The 15666-nt window shown below is 42.0% G+C and overlaps 1 protein-coding gene across 1 annotated transcript in view; it reads right to left on the bottom strand.

Moving 5' to 3' along the window:
• The window catches only part of CDH13 (cadherin 13), a 1049904-nt gene that overhangs the window by 140256 nt on the left and 893982 nt on the right, over nt 1-15666 (bottom strand). The window lies entirely within an intron of this gene.

The raw sequence follows: 15666 nt of genomic DNA, 5'->3' as shown, positions 1-15666 counted from the left end.
GGCATGTTTCCAGCATTCCTGTACCTCAGTTTCCTCACCTGTGAAATGAGGATGACATACAACAGTATGTATGTCACAGGGCTGTTATGAGAATTAAATGAGTTAAGATGCCTGAAGCCCTTAGAATAGTATCTCCCACAGATAAGCACTTAATCACTGTTAGCTTAAAAAATTTGGTTTTCTGGATGAAAACATTTTTCATTTACTCTTTGCTCTAAGAAATGGTTATTATATTTGCCCACTAGACCCATCAAAATAAAGCTATAAGACCACTAACCAAATTCACTGGCTATTAAAAGACCCACTCTCCCCTTTTTTAATTTGAAGAAACTGCAGAGTGAGAAAGTAGCTTAGACTTGTCCTGGTGAGCCCAGGAGAGAACTGTGTGTGTGTTACAGTTGTGTCCAGGGCTTGCACTACTCACTGTCCTAATTGGAACGGAGAAGCAGGTGAGGCAATAGGAGGCCAGGAGGCTGTGAGCTGACATTGGAAAAGTTCAAGCAGAGATGAAATCAGAGGTCATAAACGAGACATTTTCAGAAAGTTCCTAGTGCACAAGTGTAAAGAGAAAAACTGGATGGATGTTCCCTGAGGAAGAGCCCTGACCAGGAATCCTGGAGAGCTGATCAAAGGGCAAGGGCACAGAACTATAGCTGAAGCCAGCAGAAGCGCTCTCTCTGAGGATGGGGTCTGCAGGCACTGTGCGGGAGGGTTGTTAACCCCATCACGGTGCAGAAGCAGCTTACTCCGGGGTTGAGAGCATGGGGCCTAGACTCTGGGCAAGTTCTTCAGCCCTCTGAGCCTCAGTCTCCATCCACTAAACGGGTATTACAAGGAGAGTCTCAGGGTTGGCAGCAGGAGTGAAAAATGGAGTGTTTATATATAAGCCTCCTGGACACGGCCTGGCCCAAAGCAAGTACTTTCAGATGTTTGCACTGGCTTCTAGAAGTTTGTTTAATGATAAAGAGGGTGCAGGAGCAGGTCCAGGAAGTGTTGGACAGACAGAACTTCTGTTGCAATGGGCAGTCTTGCTTCTGATAAAAGTTCATCACACATTTGCCTTAATTGACAGAACACTTGCTAAGGAAAGACATCTCTGAATTTGCCAGGAAGAAAGAGACTCAAGGTTCAGCATCTCAACATCTAGTCCCCCAGTGACCTGGAGGAGGAATCGGCCCTCCTAGCCTCAGCTTTCTCACATGCACTGGGTTGAGAACCAGACCCTCTTCACTGGACTGTCCGGGTGGTAGGTGGGAAAGTGACTGGACTGTGGAAGGGCTTCATTAGCTTAAAAACTACTATATCAGTGTCCGCTAATGCTGGTCCCCTGCTGTGGGCATTATTCCCACTTCTGTGGAGGTGGTGGGTCATGTGTGACCAGCAGCACCTTCCCCAGCAATCTCTGAATGCAGGAATGACCATGTTTTTGAGCAGGGTGGGGGCTCCAAGTCTTGAAAGGTCTACCCTTTGTAGTGTCTGCCAATGTCTTCCCACTGCATTTCCAGTGAGCAGCCTCCTGCCTTGCCCACGTGATCAGCCCCTGCCTTCCTGTCCAGTCTCACATCCCCCGCTGTCTCTCATGCTCTCCATCCATACTGGATGGCTCTCAGTTCCTCAAGCTAGACGTGCTTTCCCCGCCTCCAGAACTTCATGCGGACCCTCTGCGTCTTCCCAAGTGCCATGGGCATGGATTCTGATGGAATCCTAACCAATAGTGTCTCAGAATGGGACCTCCCTTGGAAATTGAGGTGGCCAAGCTAAAATGAGGTCTAAACTGGGCTCCACTCCAACAAAACCGGCATTCTTATAAAAAGGAGAAATTTATGCATAGACATGCACCAGGGCTTCCCAGGGAGCTCAGATGGTAAAGAGTCTGCCTGCAATGTGGGAGACCTGGGTTCGATCCTTGGATTGGGAAGATCGCCTGGAGAAGGAAATGGCAACTCAGTCCAATATTTTTGCCTGGGAAATCCCATGGATGGAGGAGTCAGGCAGGCTATAGTCCATGGGGTCGCAAAGAGTCGAACACACTGAACGACTTCGCCTTCTCTCCTTTCACTTATGCACACGGAAAGAAGGTGACGGGAAGGTGACAGCAGAGACTGGGTGATGCATCTGCACGCTCATGACCGCCACGCGCTGCCAACAGACCGCTGGAAAGCAGACAGACCCAAGCAGGTGCTTCCTCAGTGCCCCGGGGCACTTGGACCTTGAGTGAATAAATGCTGCTCAAGCCATGTAGTGTGTGGTGTTTTGTGACTGTCATCATAAATGCCACTCCTCAGAGGAGGCCTCCCTGAACTCCACAGTGGGTGCCCACATGTGTCCTTCTAGGGTGAGTTCACCCCCATTCTGTCCTGTCCCTAGGGTCACACGTAGCTATTTGCTGGCTAGTTGTCCCCATTTTATTAACTTATTTATTTATATAATTTATTTATTTTTGGCCACGTGGCTTGTGGGATCTCAGTTTCCTGACCAGGGATTGACTCTGGGCCACAGCAGTGAAAACTGAGAACCCTGACCATGAGGCCACCAAGAAAGTCCCCAGTGGTCCCCAGCTGGAGTCGTGACTTCCTGAGGTCAGGGACCATTGTGTGTGAGGCTGGCAAGCAGTGCTCGCCACCCTGCACCCTAGCCTCACACAGTGCCTGGCACAGAGGACTCACAATACACTTCTGATGGGGGCGCTGGTGAATGAATGAGTTCAGCCCATGTGAATATCTAAATAGCACAGCATTGACATTCTGTGCTGTTTCCCATCAGCGTGTAGACTGAGCCGTACTCTGGCGGCTTCTCCACCTTCCTGGAGGCAGAATTTCCTTTAATTTCCAGAAGAGTGATTTTAAAACTAAAGGAAAAAAAAAGGAAAAACAAAATAACCTATCCTTACAAGCATAACAGATTGTATTTAACTTTATCACATATGATATATATATATATATATGCTATAAAATTAGGAAAAGGAACTTTGTAGTAAACCGCTGATTTGTGGAAGAAAATGAATGGCTGAATGCACTTTGGAAGGCAACAGTCTAATGTTATGACATGCAATATATACATCCAGGTAAGACGGGCTGAAAAAGATACTTCCTGTATTTCCTGTCTTCTCAGATCTGGGCAGATTGACAGCAAAATAGAATGCCGCCAATGCCGGGAAAACTGATATTCAGCCTGTAAATGGGGCAGGTTTCAGTTTGGAACCAAATGAATATGTTAGAATAAATTCTGGATGATTTTGTTGAAGCCCTCTTAGAAGAATGCAGTCATACAGAACTTGGGCTGTGGAATATTTGTTTTCTTTCTTGTTCTTAAGTTCTCAGGAAACGTTGAGCTTATTTCTACTCTAACAATTCCTTTATGTATTATTTATTAATGCTGACTTTTTTTTTTCCTTTTCTTTCTTTCTTTCTTTTCTTTTTTTCTTGAACGTGACTGGCAGGGTAGTAGATTTAAGGCTTTCTGGAGTTTATGTAGGTTCTGGAGTTATGTAGATTACTTGAGAAAGGAATTTAACTCCAACCCTCTGGGCTCTCTGTGCACCCCAGTAAAACGACACACTGTAGGGCCCCTCATGATTCTGTGCTACTGTGGGGCCTGGATTCTTCACCGGCAGCAGTATTCTTTGCCACAGTGATACTGGCCTGAGGTCTGCAATCAGCCTTGAGCAGCCTCCCTTGGGTCTAAAACCAGGGGCTGGATGAAATTCTCTCTAAAGCCCCCTTGAGCACTGTCACTGTCTACCTTTCCGATTGCCTCTGTTGCTCACCATCCAGCATTTATAATTTATTCACTCATTCACCTGTGGTTTGGTTATGCGCCAAGGCTGGCTGCTGGGGCCAGAGCAGGGAGCAAAAGGGACAAAGTTCCTTTTCTCATGGAGCTTATGTTCTAATTCGGGGAGAGTGACAATAAGCAAATAAATAACTTAATTGTATAGCACCTTAGAATGTGAATATTATACACTACTGGGATAAAATATGTACATATTAGGATGTATACATATTAGAAAAGAATAGAATATGTAACAGGATATTACATAACATATGATGGTTTACAGCTAACACTGAATATAATAAGAAACTGTAATTATATTTAATAGTATATTAGAAGCTGAGACACAACAGGCAGTAATGAGGATTTACCGCATGAATACTAATTTCACCTCCAGCTAAACTTTTGATGTGATCCCTATGTTAAGTCCTAGAGGCAGTGATGGAAAAGATATGTCCCTAAGTATGAAAGCATCCTAGCAGTATTAGGGAGATACAGAAGGACTACATGACTCAAAGGCAATAGGACAAGACTGAGCTGGCAGACACACAGCGTGTGCAGCAACAAGGAGGGAGAAGCAGCGAGCTGCCTGAGGGATTTACAACCTGGGACTTGCAGAAAGGGTAAATTGGAGCTTTCCAGGTATGAAAGAAGAGAAAGGCATTCCAGGGAGAAGGGATGTGCCGTGGCATGGAGGCATCCTAAAGCCTGGCAGGTTGGAGGGAAAACTAGAACTTCAGTGTGGTCTGAGTTGGAGGTAGGTGGTGACCAAGCGGACCGCGTTTAAAACCATCCAGGCTAAGACCTGGTGCTCTTCTTTCTAACACTGTTCAGCACAAAATGGTTTCCAGGTGCAGCGTGGCGTGGGTATTTCATCTCCTTTGGGTTGCTCTTGGCTTTCTATTTTTGACCTCTTGCATTCTCATTCTGCAAGCTGTATTTTGAGGTGTAGTAATATTACATTCATAGAGTTAAGAAAAAATGGATGTTTTACAGCTCTGTGGTTGTTGCTCTTGGTGTGAGGATATTGTCTTTGAGCAGAAGCAGATGGATGAAATCTTCAGAGGCCCCCGTGCCATAGAGTGGCTCTGTGGTGAGACTCTGCCAGCTGTAGTAAAAAACTGCTTTTATTGCCACTGAGTTGCTGCTGATCCTCTGAGCGTAACCAGAGGGTTCGCAAAGGCACAGGATTTGCATAGAGGTTCACACAGGAGAGATGGGGATCAACACATCACGAATATAATTATGAAGGAGTGATTAATGCAATAAATCATCTGGCTGTCTGGTCTACCTTTACAGGAGGCTTGAAGAACCAGCCACACGGTAGATTGCATTTTTTCACTCTAACAAATCCAGGTGTTTTGATATCACAAACACAGGGTATAATCGACTTGGGCATTTTCAACAATGCAAGATTTCTCATCCTGCTGTCACTGAACAATTAAATCTGGGAGAGCACACACCACCTCCCTTTTCTTTAGCTGGAAGAATCTTGTTTGGATGATGGCTTCTATTTATAGAGCACTGCTTATATTTGAACAACCATTTCCCTTCTCTCTCTTTCAGTCAACAAATTCAGCTGTAGACCTGCTGTTTGAAGTACCTCTGAAATTTGAACACTAGGAGACATAGTTGATGAGTTCATGTGTGTTTTTATAACCTTGGTGCAGGAGAAGAAAGCAGTGAACTCACCCCTTCCTAGTGAAGATAAATGGGGACATGGGTATTGGCTGTTTTGCAACTAACCCTTCTTCAGTTATGAGATGGCAAGTTGGGAATGAGATTTGCCATTGAAGGCTCCGGAGTTCCTTGGACAAGATGTTGGACCTGCACAGAGGTGGACCAGGAACTGATGTCATCAGGAGTGAGGTGATTGTTTGCACAGTTGGGGGCTGGTGGCATCTGTGTTGTGAAGTCACACTGTTCTATTCTCTCCAAATATTCCATTTCTGTATGTGTTGGGAGGCCCCCGGCTGCCACATACAGCACGGGATAAAGATCCCAGTAATGTATGTTTGGTTTTATTTAAAACTTCAGCCACACAGAAAACTGTCAGTTATGTTATCTCACAGCATCACAGCAAAATGTATCACATATTTCACCATAATAGCTATAAAAAGCTTCATGGGAAGAGGGAGTCCAGACTATTTGAAATAACATTTAATCATCTTTAAAGATTTATCTGGTTGTTAAAATGTCTTGGACTCCATCTTCCAGAAAAGTCACTTGAGTCAGATAATTGAAATGGGTTTGATGTTCTAAGAAATATGTAATTGACTTTCTGGATTAATCTCTGTTGAGCAAGCAGAATGTATAACCATGTGGTCAGTGTTTAGTCATAGCCATGTCTGAATTTAAAGGGCTCTCCTAAGGGAAACAAACTCTTACAGAAGTAGGAATTTTTTCATCACTCAGACGTGTCTGACTCTTTGTGACCCCGTGGACTATAGCCCACCAGGTTCCTCTGTCCATGCAATTTCCCAGGCAAGAATATTGGAGTGGGTTGCCATTTCCTTCTCCAGGGGACCTTCCTGACCCAGGGATAAGACCCGTGTCTCCTGTGTCTCCTGCATTGGCAGGCAGATTCTTTACTGCTAGTGCCACCAGGGAAGCCTGGAAGTAAGAGAGTTTTATTTAAAGCACTCAAATATATTGCGTGGAACCCTGGGGGAGTGGATAAATATATTCAGTTAGATTTTTGGTAAAAGATGACACACAATGTACGTTTACTAGCTTTATACCTGGGGCCATCAAACTACCAAGAACAAATGGAAAGATCTAGGAGATTTCAGGAAACTCAGATATTCATATCAACTCAAGAGTGAAGGAACAGGAAAGCATAGGCTGCCCCCAATGATGTAGTTCAGTTTCCTCCGTGTTAGAGTCGTTTCTTGGTTATCAGTATCAATGAGGAGACACAAAGTTTTTAATCTTTTCAGTAAAATGAATTGATTATGAAGCAAAGGGGTATGAGATGGGGTGAGTACTGTCAAAGCATTTAATTCCATTTCTCCAACCCATGTTTTAAATGAAAATATTATGATGTTTTGTGCTACAGTGGATTCCATATACACAGCATCTACTGCCTTTCCCTAATAATCCAGAGTAAAAGGCTAAGCCACATTTTTCTCTGTTTACAGTGACTGGGGCAAGCTTCTTCTAGACCTCAAATCTAGGATAGCTCAAGCATACGGACTTTATACACCTTCTCGCCTCAACTTATCTGAAAGCACTAGAGAGCTACCAAGGCAGCTAGAACTTGAGAATCCAGGATCTTGCTGTGAAGGGGAGTTAACTGAAGTAAAGCCAACACTTTATAAAGCTTTTACTCTCAAGGCAGAGTAAGAGTATAAGGGCCCAGGGACAGAGGCTGTGGGGAGAAAGTGCTGCTATGAGACCAGGAAGCTGAGCAGAGCTTTCAACAGTCTCATGGGGCTGACAAGGCCACTGAAATTCAGGGTGTCCAAGGTGGAAAAGCCCTTGTAAAAAGTATCCATATTTCAGTTAGAATTCCAGAGAGGCTGTACCTAAGAGTAAGAAAAACCACGATAGCCCTCACACAATACTGAAACTCAACGATGAACTAACTCAATCCTAGACTGATTTAAAGTCATCCTTTTTTTTTGTTGGTTTACAGAAAGCAAAAATGATAAAGTTAAGGAATAGTGTACATTGACGTTATCCTGACATCTTGCTTCAGATATTTTTAGAGGAAAAAGTAAATTTCTAACGTGATAAATAAAATAGTTCCTTGGCTAATAAACTTACAAATGAAGAGCAGTGAGTCAAAATGAACACACTGGTAGAGATTTACATTTCTTGTGATTTACCTGCAATACCAACATACAAAAATCTTAAACAAATTAATTTATTTATCTTAATTGGAGGCTAACTACTTTACAATATTGTAGTGGTTTTTTGCATACATTGACATGAATCAGCCACGGGTATACATGTGTCCCCCATCCCGAACCCCCCTCCTCCCTCCCTCTCCATCCCATCCCTCAGGGTTGTCCAAGTGCACCGGCTTTGAGTGCCCTGTTTCACGCACTGAACTTGGACTGGTCATCTATTTCTCATATGGTAATATACATGTTTCAATGTTATTCTCTCAAATCATCCCACCCTCGCCTTCTCCCACAGAGTCCAAAAGTCTGTTCTTTATATCTGTGTCTCTTTTGCTGTCTTGCATATAGGGTCATCGTTACCATCTTTCTAAATTCCATATATATGCATTAATATACTGTATTGGTGTTTTTCTTTCTGACTTACTTCACTCTGTATAATAGGCTCCAGTTTCATCCACCTCATTCGAACTGATTCAAATGCATTCTTTTTAATAGCTGAGTAATATTCCATGGTGTATATGTACCACAGCTTTCTTATCCATTCGTCTGCTGATGGAAATCTAGGTTGCTCCCATGTTCTAGCTATTGTAAACAGTGCTGCAATGAACACTGGGGTACATGTGTCTCTTTTAATTCTGTTTTTTTGGTGTATATGCCCAGCAGTGGGATTGCTGGGTCATATGGCAGTTCTATTTCCAGTTTTTTAAGGAATCTCCACACTGTTCTCCATAGTGGCTGTCCTAGTTTGCATTCCCACCAACAGTGTAAGAAGGTCCCTTTTCTCCACACCCTTTCCAGCATTTATTGTTTGGAGACTTTTTGATAGCAGCCATTCTGACCAGTGTGAGATGGTACCTCATTGTGGTTTTTATTTGCATTTTTCTGATAATGAGTGATGTTGAGCATCTTTTCATGTGTTTGTTAGCCATCTGTATGTCTTCTTTGGAGAAATGTCTGTTTAGTTCTTTGGTCCATTTTTTGATTGGGTCATTTATTTTTCAGGTATTGAGCTGCTTGTATATTTTTTGAGATTAATTCTTTGTCAGGTGCTTCATTTGCTATTATTTTCTCCCATTCTGAAGGCTGTCTTTTCACCTTGCTTATAGTGTCTTTTGTTGTGTAGAAGCTTTTAAGTTTAATTAGGTCCCATTTGTTTATTTTTGCTTTTATTTTCATTACTTTGGGAGGTGGGTCATAGAGGATCCTGCTGTGACTTGTGTCAGAGAGTGTTTTGCCTATGTTTTCCTCTAGAACTTTAATAGTTTCTGGTCTTACATTTAGATCTTTAATCCATCTTGAGTTTATTTTTGTGTATGGTACTAGAAAATGTTCTAGTTTTATTCTTTTACAAGTGGTTGACCAGTTTTCCTAGTACCACTTGTTAAAGAGATTGTCTTTTCTCCATTGTATACTCTTGCCTCCTTTGTCAAAGATAAGGTGTCCATAGGTGTGTGGATTTATTTCTGGGCTTTCTATTTTGTTCCACTGATCTATATTTCTGTCCTTGTGCCAGTAACATACTGTCTTGATGACTGTAGCTTTGTAGTATAGTCTGAAGTCAGGCAGGTTAATTCCTCCAGTTTCATTCTTTTTTCCTCAAGATTGCTTTGGCTATTCGAGGTTTTTTGTATTTCCATACAAATACATACAAAGCCTTTGACTGTGTGGATCACAATAGACTGTGGAAAATTCTGAAAGAGATGGGAATACCAGACCACCTGACCTGCCTCTTGAGAAACTTATATGCAGGTCAGGAAGCAACAGTTAGAACTGGACATGGAACAACAGACTGGTTCCAAATAGGAAAAGGAGTATGTCAAGGCTATATATTGTCACCTGCTTATTTAACTTATATGCAGAGTACATCATGAGAAATGCTGGGCTGGAAGAAGCACAAGCTGGAATCAACATTGCCAGGAGAAATATCAATAACCTCAGATATGCAGATGACACCACCCTTATGGCAGAAAGTGAAGAGGAGCTAAAGAGCCTCTTGATGAAAGTGATAGTGGAGAGTGAAAAATTTGGCTTAAAGCTCAACATTCAGAAAACGAAGATCATGGCATCTGGTCCCATCACTTCACGGGAAATAGATGGGGAAACAGTGTCAGACTTTATTTTTGGGGGCTCCAAAATCACTGCAGATGGTGACTGCGGCCATGGAATTAAAAGATGCTTACTCCTTGGAAGGAAAGTTATGACCAACCTAGATAGCATATTAAAAAGCAGAGACATTACTTTGCCAACAAAGGTCCATCTAGTCAAGGTTATTGTTTTTCCAATGGTCATGTATGGATGTGAGAGTTGGACTGTGAAGAAAGCTGAGTGCTGAAGAATTGATGCTGTTGAACTGTGGTGTTGGAGAAGACTCTTGAAAGTCTCTTGGACTGCAAGCAGATCCAACCAGTCCATTCTAAAGGAGATCAGCCCTGGGTGTTCTTTGGAAGGACTGATGCTAAAGCTGAAACTCCAGTACTTTGGCCACCTCATGCGAAGAGTTGACTCATCGGAAAAGACTTTGATGCTGGGAGGGATTGGGGGCAGGAGAAGAAGGGGCCGACAGAGGATGAGATGGCTGGATGGCATCACCGACTCGATGGACATGAGTTTGAGTGAGCTCTGGGTGTTGGTGATGGACAGGGAGGCCTGGTGTGCTTCAATTCATGGGGTCGCAAAGAGTCGGACACGACTGAGCGACTGAACTGATATAAAGTTTTGAAATTATTTGTTCTAGTTCTGTGAAAAACACTGTTGGTAGCTTGACAGGGATTGCATTGAATCTATAGATTGCTTTGGAGTATCTATAGATACTCATTTTCACTATATTGATTCTTCTGATCCACGAACATGGTATATTTTCCATCTATTTGTGTCATCTTTGATTTCTTTCATCAGTGTTTTAGTTTTCTATATATAGGTCTTTTGTTTCTTTAGGTAGGTTTATTCCTAAGTATTTTATTCTTTTAATCACAATGGTGAATGGAATTGTTTCCTTAATTTCTCTTTCTGTTTTCTTGTTGTTAGTGTATAGGAATGCAAAGGATTTCTGTGTGTACACTGATGTTATCCTGACATCTTGCTTCAGATATTTCATTTAGAGGAAAAAGTAAAGTTCTAATGTGATAAATAAAATAGCCCCTTGATTAATAAACTTACAAATGAAGAGGCAGTGAGTCAAAATGAACACACTGGTAGAGATTTAAATTTCTTTTGATTTGCCTGCAATACCGACATACAAAAATCTTAAACTGCCTCAAAACAAAGATGTGGGTGACATGATTACAAGTGTCATCAGTTTAAAGATTGGTCTTTATACAAGAACATTTGACACTGCAGAGCTATATATATATCTATATGATAGAAACTTGATAGAGATGTTCTTATATATAACCACAATTCTTCAATTTCACATGAGTTTTCCAATAATGTAGTAAAGGTGAAAAAATATTTCTAAACTGTCAACAATACAGAGCAAGCTTCATCAACCCTGCTAGAGAAAAGACTAGACTTATTGTTCCCTTTCTGTAGAAAATGTCTTTATATAATTATTACATAAAGAAGAGACCACAGAGTTTTCAGTTAAACATGTAAGAGGAAAAAGTATTATGGGCTGAGTTAGGCAGCTAATTAATAAATAATTAATATAATATTTTTATTATGAAAGCCAGTATTGCAAAGAAAAGGTAAGACTCCTGAAGCATCGAAGTCCTTCAAGGCCTGACACTGACTTTTGTGAATTGCAGACTGGACCCAAGTACCCTCTTGATCACTTAATGCAAGTATCTGCTGCTGACTCAGTTTCAACTTGCTGACTCCCAGCTTACGCCATTTATCTTTACCCCTTTATGAAAACTGGATCATTTACTCATCTCTCAGTTTCCAGAAAAACAGGGCCTTTTAGGTTTTTTTTTTTTTTACACCATTTTAATCACAGGTATTGTACTGTTATAGGTTGAACATTAAAATATTTACCTTAAAAATAATTCATCAAGTAGGCCAAAAAAAAATTCCTAAGTTATTAAATCTTCATTACCAATTTCCATTTTAAGGTAAAACTTGAAAATCATTTAAAAATCTTATAATTATTTGCAAATACAGTCTTTTAAAATCAATAGTGATTTAATTAATCCCCCAATTCTGGGGTTTATGTGAAAATATTTGTTGAACATTAACTATGCTATAAGGAACAAATAACACATTTTTTCTTAAAAAAAAATTTAGAGAGAGAAATGGACAAGTCCTTTTGCTCTAAATGGGACTTAGATTCTCAACCATAATTCAGACTCTGGGTTTGGAGAGTTTACCTATATTTCGTAAAGTCATTTCCAATACGTAATCTAGAAAAGCCACAGCTAACAGGTAAACATTAACAGTTAAAACCATGTGTAAAAACTATTGGGAAAACTCAGAGAAGACTCTCCATAGGGAGACTAGTGCTTCTAACCCAAATTTTCATGAAAATCAATGACTAAGATTGATTTCATGTATCAGTAACAATTTACAGCACTTGGTTCCTCACACCCAAGGACACTGTTCTCAAGTTAAAATTATCTTCAGGAAACATTCAGTAGGTACTGGATTGTTGAGTGCCGACTGGGAATGCAACAGAGAATAAAAGAGGTGTGGGCTTCACTTTTCAACAAGCTTACAGTCAGCATGAATACTCACAGGGGAACAAATGATCTCGGTATGCACTATTTGCTGTTTAAAATAACTAAAAATACAACATCTCCTTTCTCAGTACCAACCTCTATATTATCAAGGGCTGCAACCTGCCAACTAAAGACAGCTGGAGTCATTTCTCAATATCCCTTACAGATAAAGAAGGCTGAGGAGACTCAAGTAGATGTCATTTGACTTTCTGGGGAAGTTCTTTAGAGGACGTTTTATTTAGGTGATAGGTTCTCCTTTGCCTTTCTCATTTCCTGCTTCCTTTTATCTGTTACACAGACATGACAGCTGGCACAGCTGTACCATGACGCAGCATTGGGGAAGGCAGAGAAGAAAGGTTAAGAGGAACACATTAAATTGACAAGACCATGGTCTTGCCATGTTGGCCTGGCACTTTTATGTGACAGAAACTATACTTCTATCTCATTTAACACTGCACTATTTGCAGTCTGTAATTTTTGGCCAGGTGAGACTCCTCTTTTAAACAGACAAAAAAATTCATTTTTCTGGAGATGAAAGATCATACAAAGTAGAAATTTAAAAAAAGACAACAATCAGCTATTAATATTTCTATGAATTTCCTAAGAAATGTCCTTGTATATGAAGAAACTTACATAAAACATCTTCTTGGACAGGTTTCTAGATACTTCCAACCTTGAATGACCACCGTTTCCATTCTGGGATGACTGAGCCCTGACCTGCATCTCTAAAAATTATTTCAGCTTCAGGGTCACAGGTCTCTGTTACTTTCTTTTCTTAGTTCATCCTGTTCGACTTCTTCCACACCCAAGACCATTTTTGGACTGAGTCCCCCTCCCTTCTCCACCTAACAGGCTTCTCTCAGATGTCTTTGCCTTTTCCCAAAGTGATGAGTTTTACAGTTTCTGCCCTCTCTTCTTCAGAATTACTTCTCCCTTAATCATGGGAGGGTCTTAATCACGTATTTTGAAGTGTTTGAGCAGGTTCGTAGATCACTTTAGAGGAAAATAGCAGCTTTTCAACATGGAGGGAAGACAGCCCCTTAGATAAGAATTTCGGTTGGCCTTCTGAATTTTAGAAATGACATCATTTATCATACCATCGTCTTGCTCACTGCTGCCATCTTCCTCACCAGCACCTTCCTCACCGTCTTCCTCGTGACTGCCTTTACCCCACTCTGCTCACTGCCACTTTCTAAATTACCACCACACCCTCACCACCAACACTAGAGAACACGAGGTCACAGGATCTAGTGCTTGTCACCATCAGCTCATTTAACATTCACAAGAACTCAGGGAGGTGGGCTTTATGATCAGCCCCACTAGCAGGCGACAAAAGGAGAACGCAGACGGTGAACATGCTGCGATCACGTGGCTTATAGGTGGGGTGTGAATCCCTTTCTGGTCGAGAGCTCACCCCATCACATCTCTTTCACTGCCTCTAGTGTTCTGGCGTCCACAGTGTATGAACCCCCACTCAGTGACAAAGAACAGCAGCTTTCCTGGAACACGCTAGACAGTTCAGCTGTGAATTTGATTTGCTCAACATTGGCAAAGACTCTTTTGGACATCTAACGCCTAAGAGAGAGAATGTGAAGTACTAGCTTCCCATTTTTCTCGTTTTGTTACTTGTATCTCCATACAAGTTGTGATGTCAGCTCTGCCCCACGGGAATCTCAAGCTCATTATCCAATGTCCATTTGAAGAGAGTTCTGTGATTTTGCCAATATTCACAGGTGAATACACTATGCTACTCAAGGTCTCTTACTTTAATTCAGACCTATGTTAAATCTTTCCTTAAATTCAGTGGTATTAACAACAATATCAACAACAAGAGCCTCTCACAGTATTTAGCCCATAGCTAGGAACACAAGCTGAGCTCAATTCAGCCTCCACTGATATAACTAATTAATATCACCCTTTTGGTAACATGGATAGGTTTTCTTATTTCAGATTGGGGTTATCCAATTTCTAGTGTCATTACTATGTCTATATTGACCATTCCACAGTGCCTTGAGTTATTCTTTTAAAAGAAGTTCCTGAGAAATTTTACAGATCAACCAATACCTCCCATTGAATATCTTAGGAACAGCAGCTCAATGAGACATGGTGAGGTGGTCCAGGAAAAATTATCCCCAGGCAAAATAAGCCTGAGAAAATTTACAGCCCATACCAACCCCTTAGAGAAACACAAAGCATTTTAAAGTACCCAGAAGCCCTATAGTAAAAGAAACCCTGCATACCATCCCTCTCAGTGCTCTCCAGATTTCTTTGACCCTGAAATCTGCCTCCACCTCCTCCTGTACAATGGAACTAATTTCTTGGAGCATAGTTGGAGAAACATGGGAATAATATGCAATCTATCTTAGCAGTTACAGAAGCACTGTTGTGGGAGCGATAGAATGGACCGCATCAGCTACGTGGACTTTGCTGTTTTGAGGTTAGAATCCTGAGTGTCCAAGATGCCATGGGTGACGGGGAGATTTCCACCTCCTGGATGAGTCAGGCAGGGCTGCTGATGTGCAGAGGTAACTGGGGAGCCAGAGGGCTGGGAAGGGTCATTAGGGGTGGCCCGGGGCACAAGAGAAAGGGGTGCACAGTTGCCAGTCCAGACCTGGGTCTCTTCTCTGATGCCCGGGAGGGGAGGAAACATCAACAGCGGGCAACGAAGTGCAGCTTTGGGGCCGAGAGCATGGTTCACAGGGCGCAGCGCTCACATCCTACTTCTGCTGCACGTTCTGCCCAAGACCTTGGAGACCCAGATTCTCTGAGCTTTGAATAAGCTCTCCGATTGCTCAAAAAATGTGGCTCATTAAGCCAACCTCACACGATCAATTGAGGCAGTGGATCCCAGGTGGAGATCCCTGAGGTGGTGGTGGTGGATATACAGGAAAGGTTTGGCAAATGGGGGGCTGCCATGACTGATTCTCTACTCTTGGTCAGTAAGAGGGGTGTTAAGTCCTTGGCTCTGGTCCTTGACCCCCAAAGAAACCAAAAGCGTCACATTGCCTTCAGATGTACGGTGCCAATGACAGCTTAGTCTGGACACATATTCAGCAGCTGGATCCGGTCTTGCATACTCAGCCTGTCCCCAAACACTATTCCGTTGGAATAGATGGGAAACAGCAACCATGACCCACGATCATAAAAGCACAGGAGCCGCAAATAAATGACGGCTCTCCCGGACGAGCTAACTTGGTTGTTATTTATAAGCTCCTGGGCCGCCCAGTTATTGCCAAGAAAATCTGCTTTACCTTCTTGCTGCTGTTCCGTCTGGCCCCTCAATCTGTACTTGCTGAAAAAATAGTTATTGTTATGCTAAAACCACAATAGGACTCGCATAATTCAGTACTAAATAACACCGATAAAACTATGAAAGTGGCACTTTGGCATTAAAA

The sequence above is a fragment of the Capra hircus genome, chromosome 18 (assembly GCF_001704415.2).
Source record: "Capra hircus breed San Clemente chromosome 18, ASM170441v1, whole genome shotgun sequence".
Lineage (NCBI taxonomy): Eukaryota > Metazoa > Chordata > Mammalia > Artiodactyla > Bovidae > Capra > Capra hircus.
The sequence above is the reverse complement of the archived record's forward strand: the minus strand, read 5'-3'. Positions and strand labels throughout refer to the sequence as shown.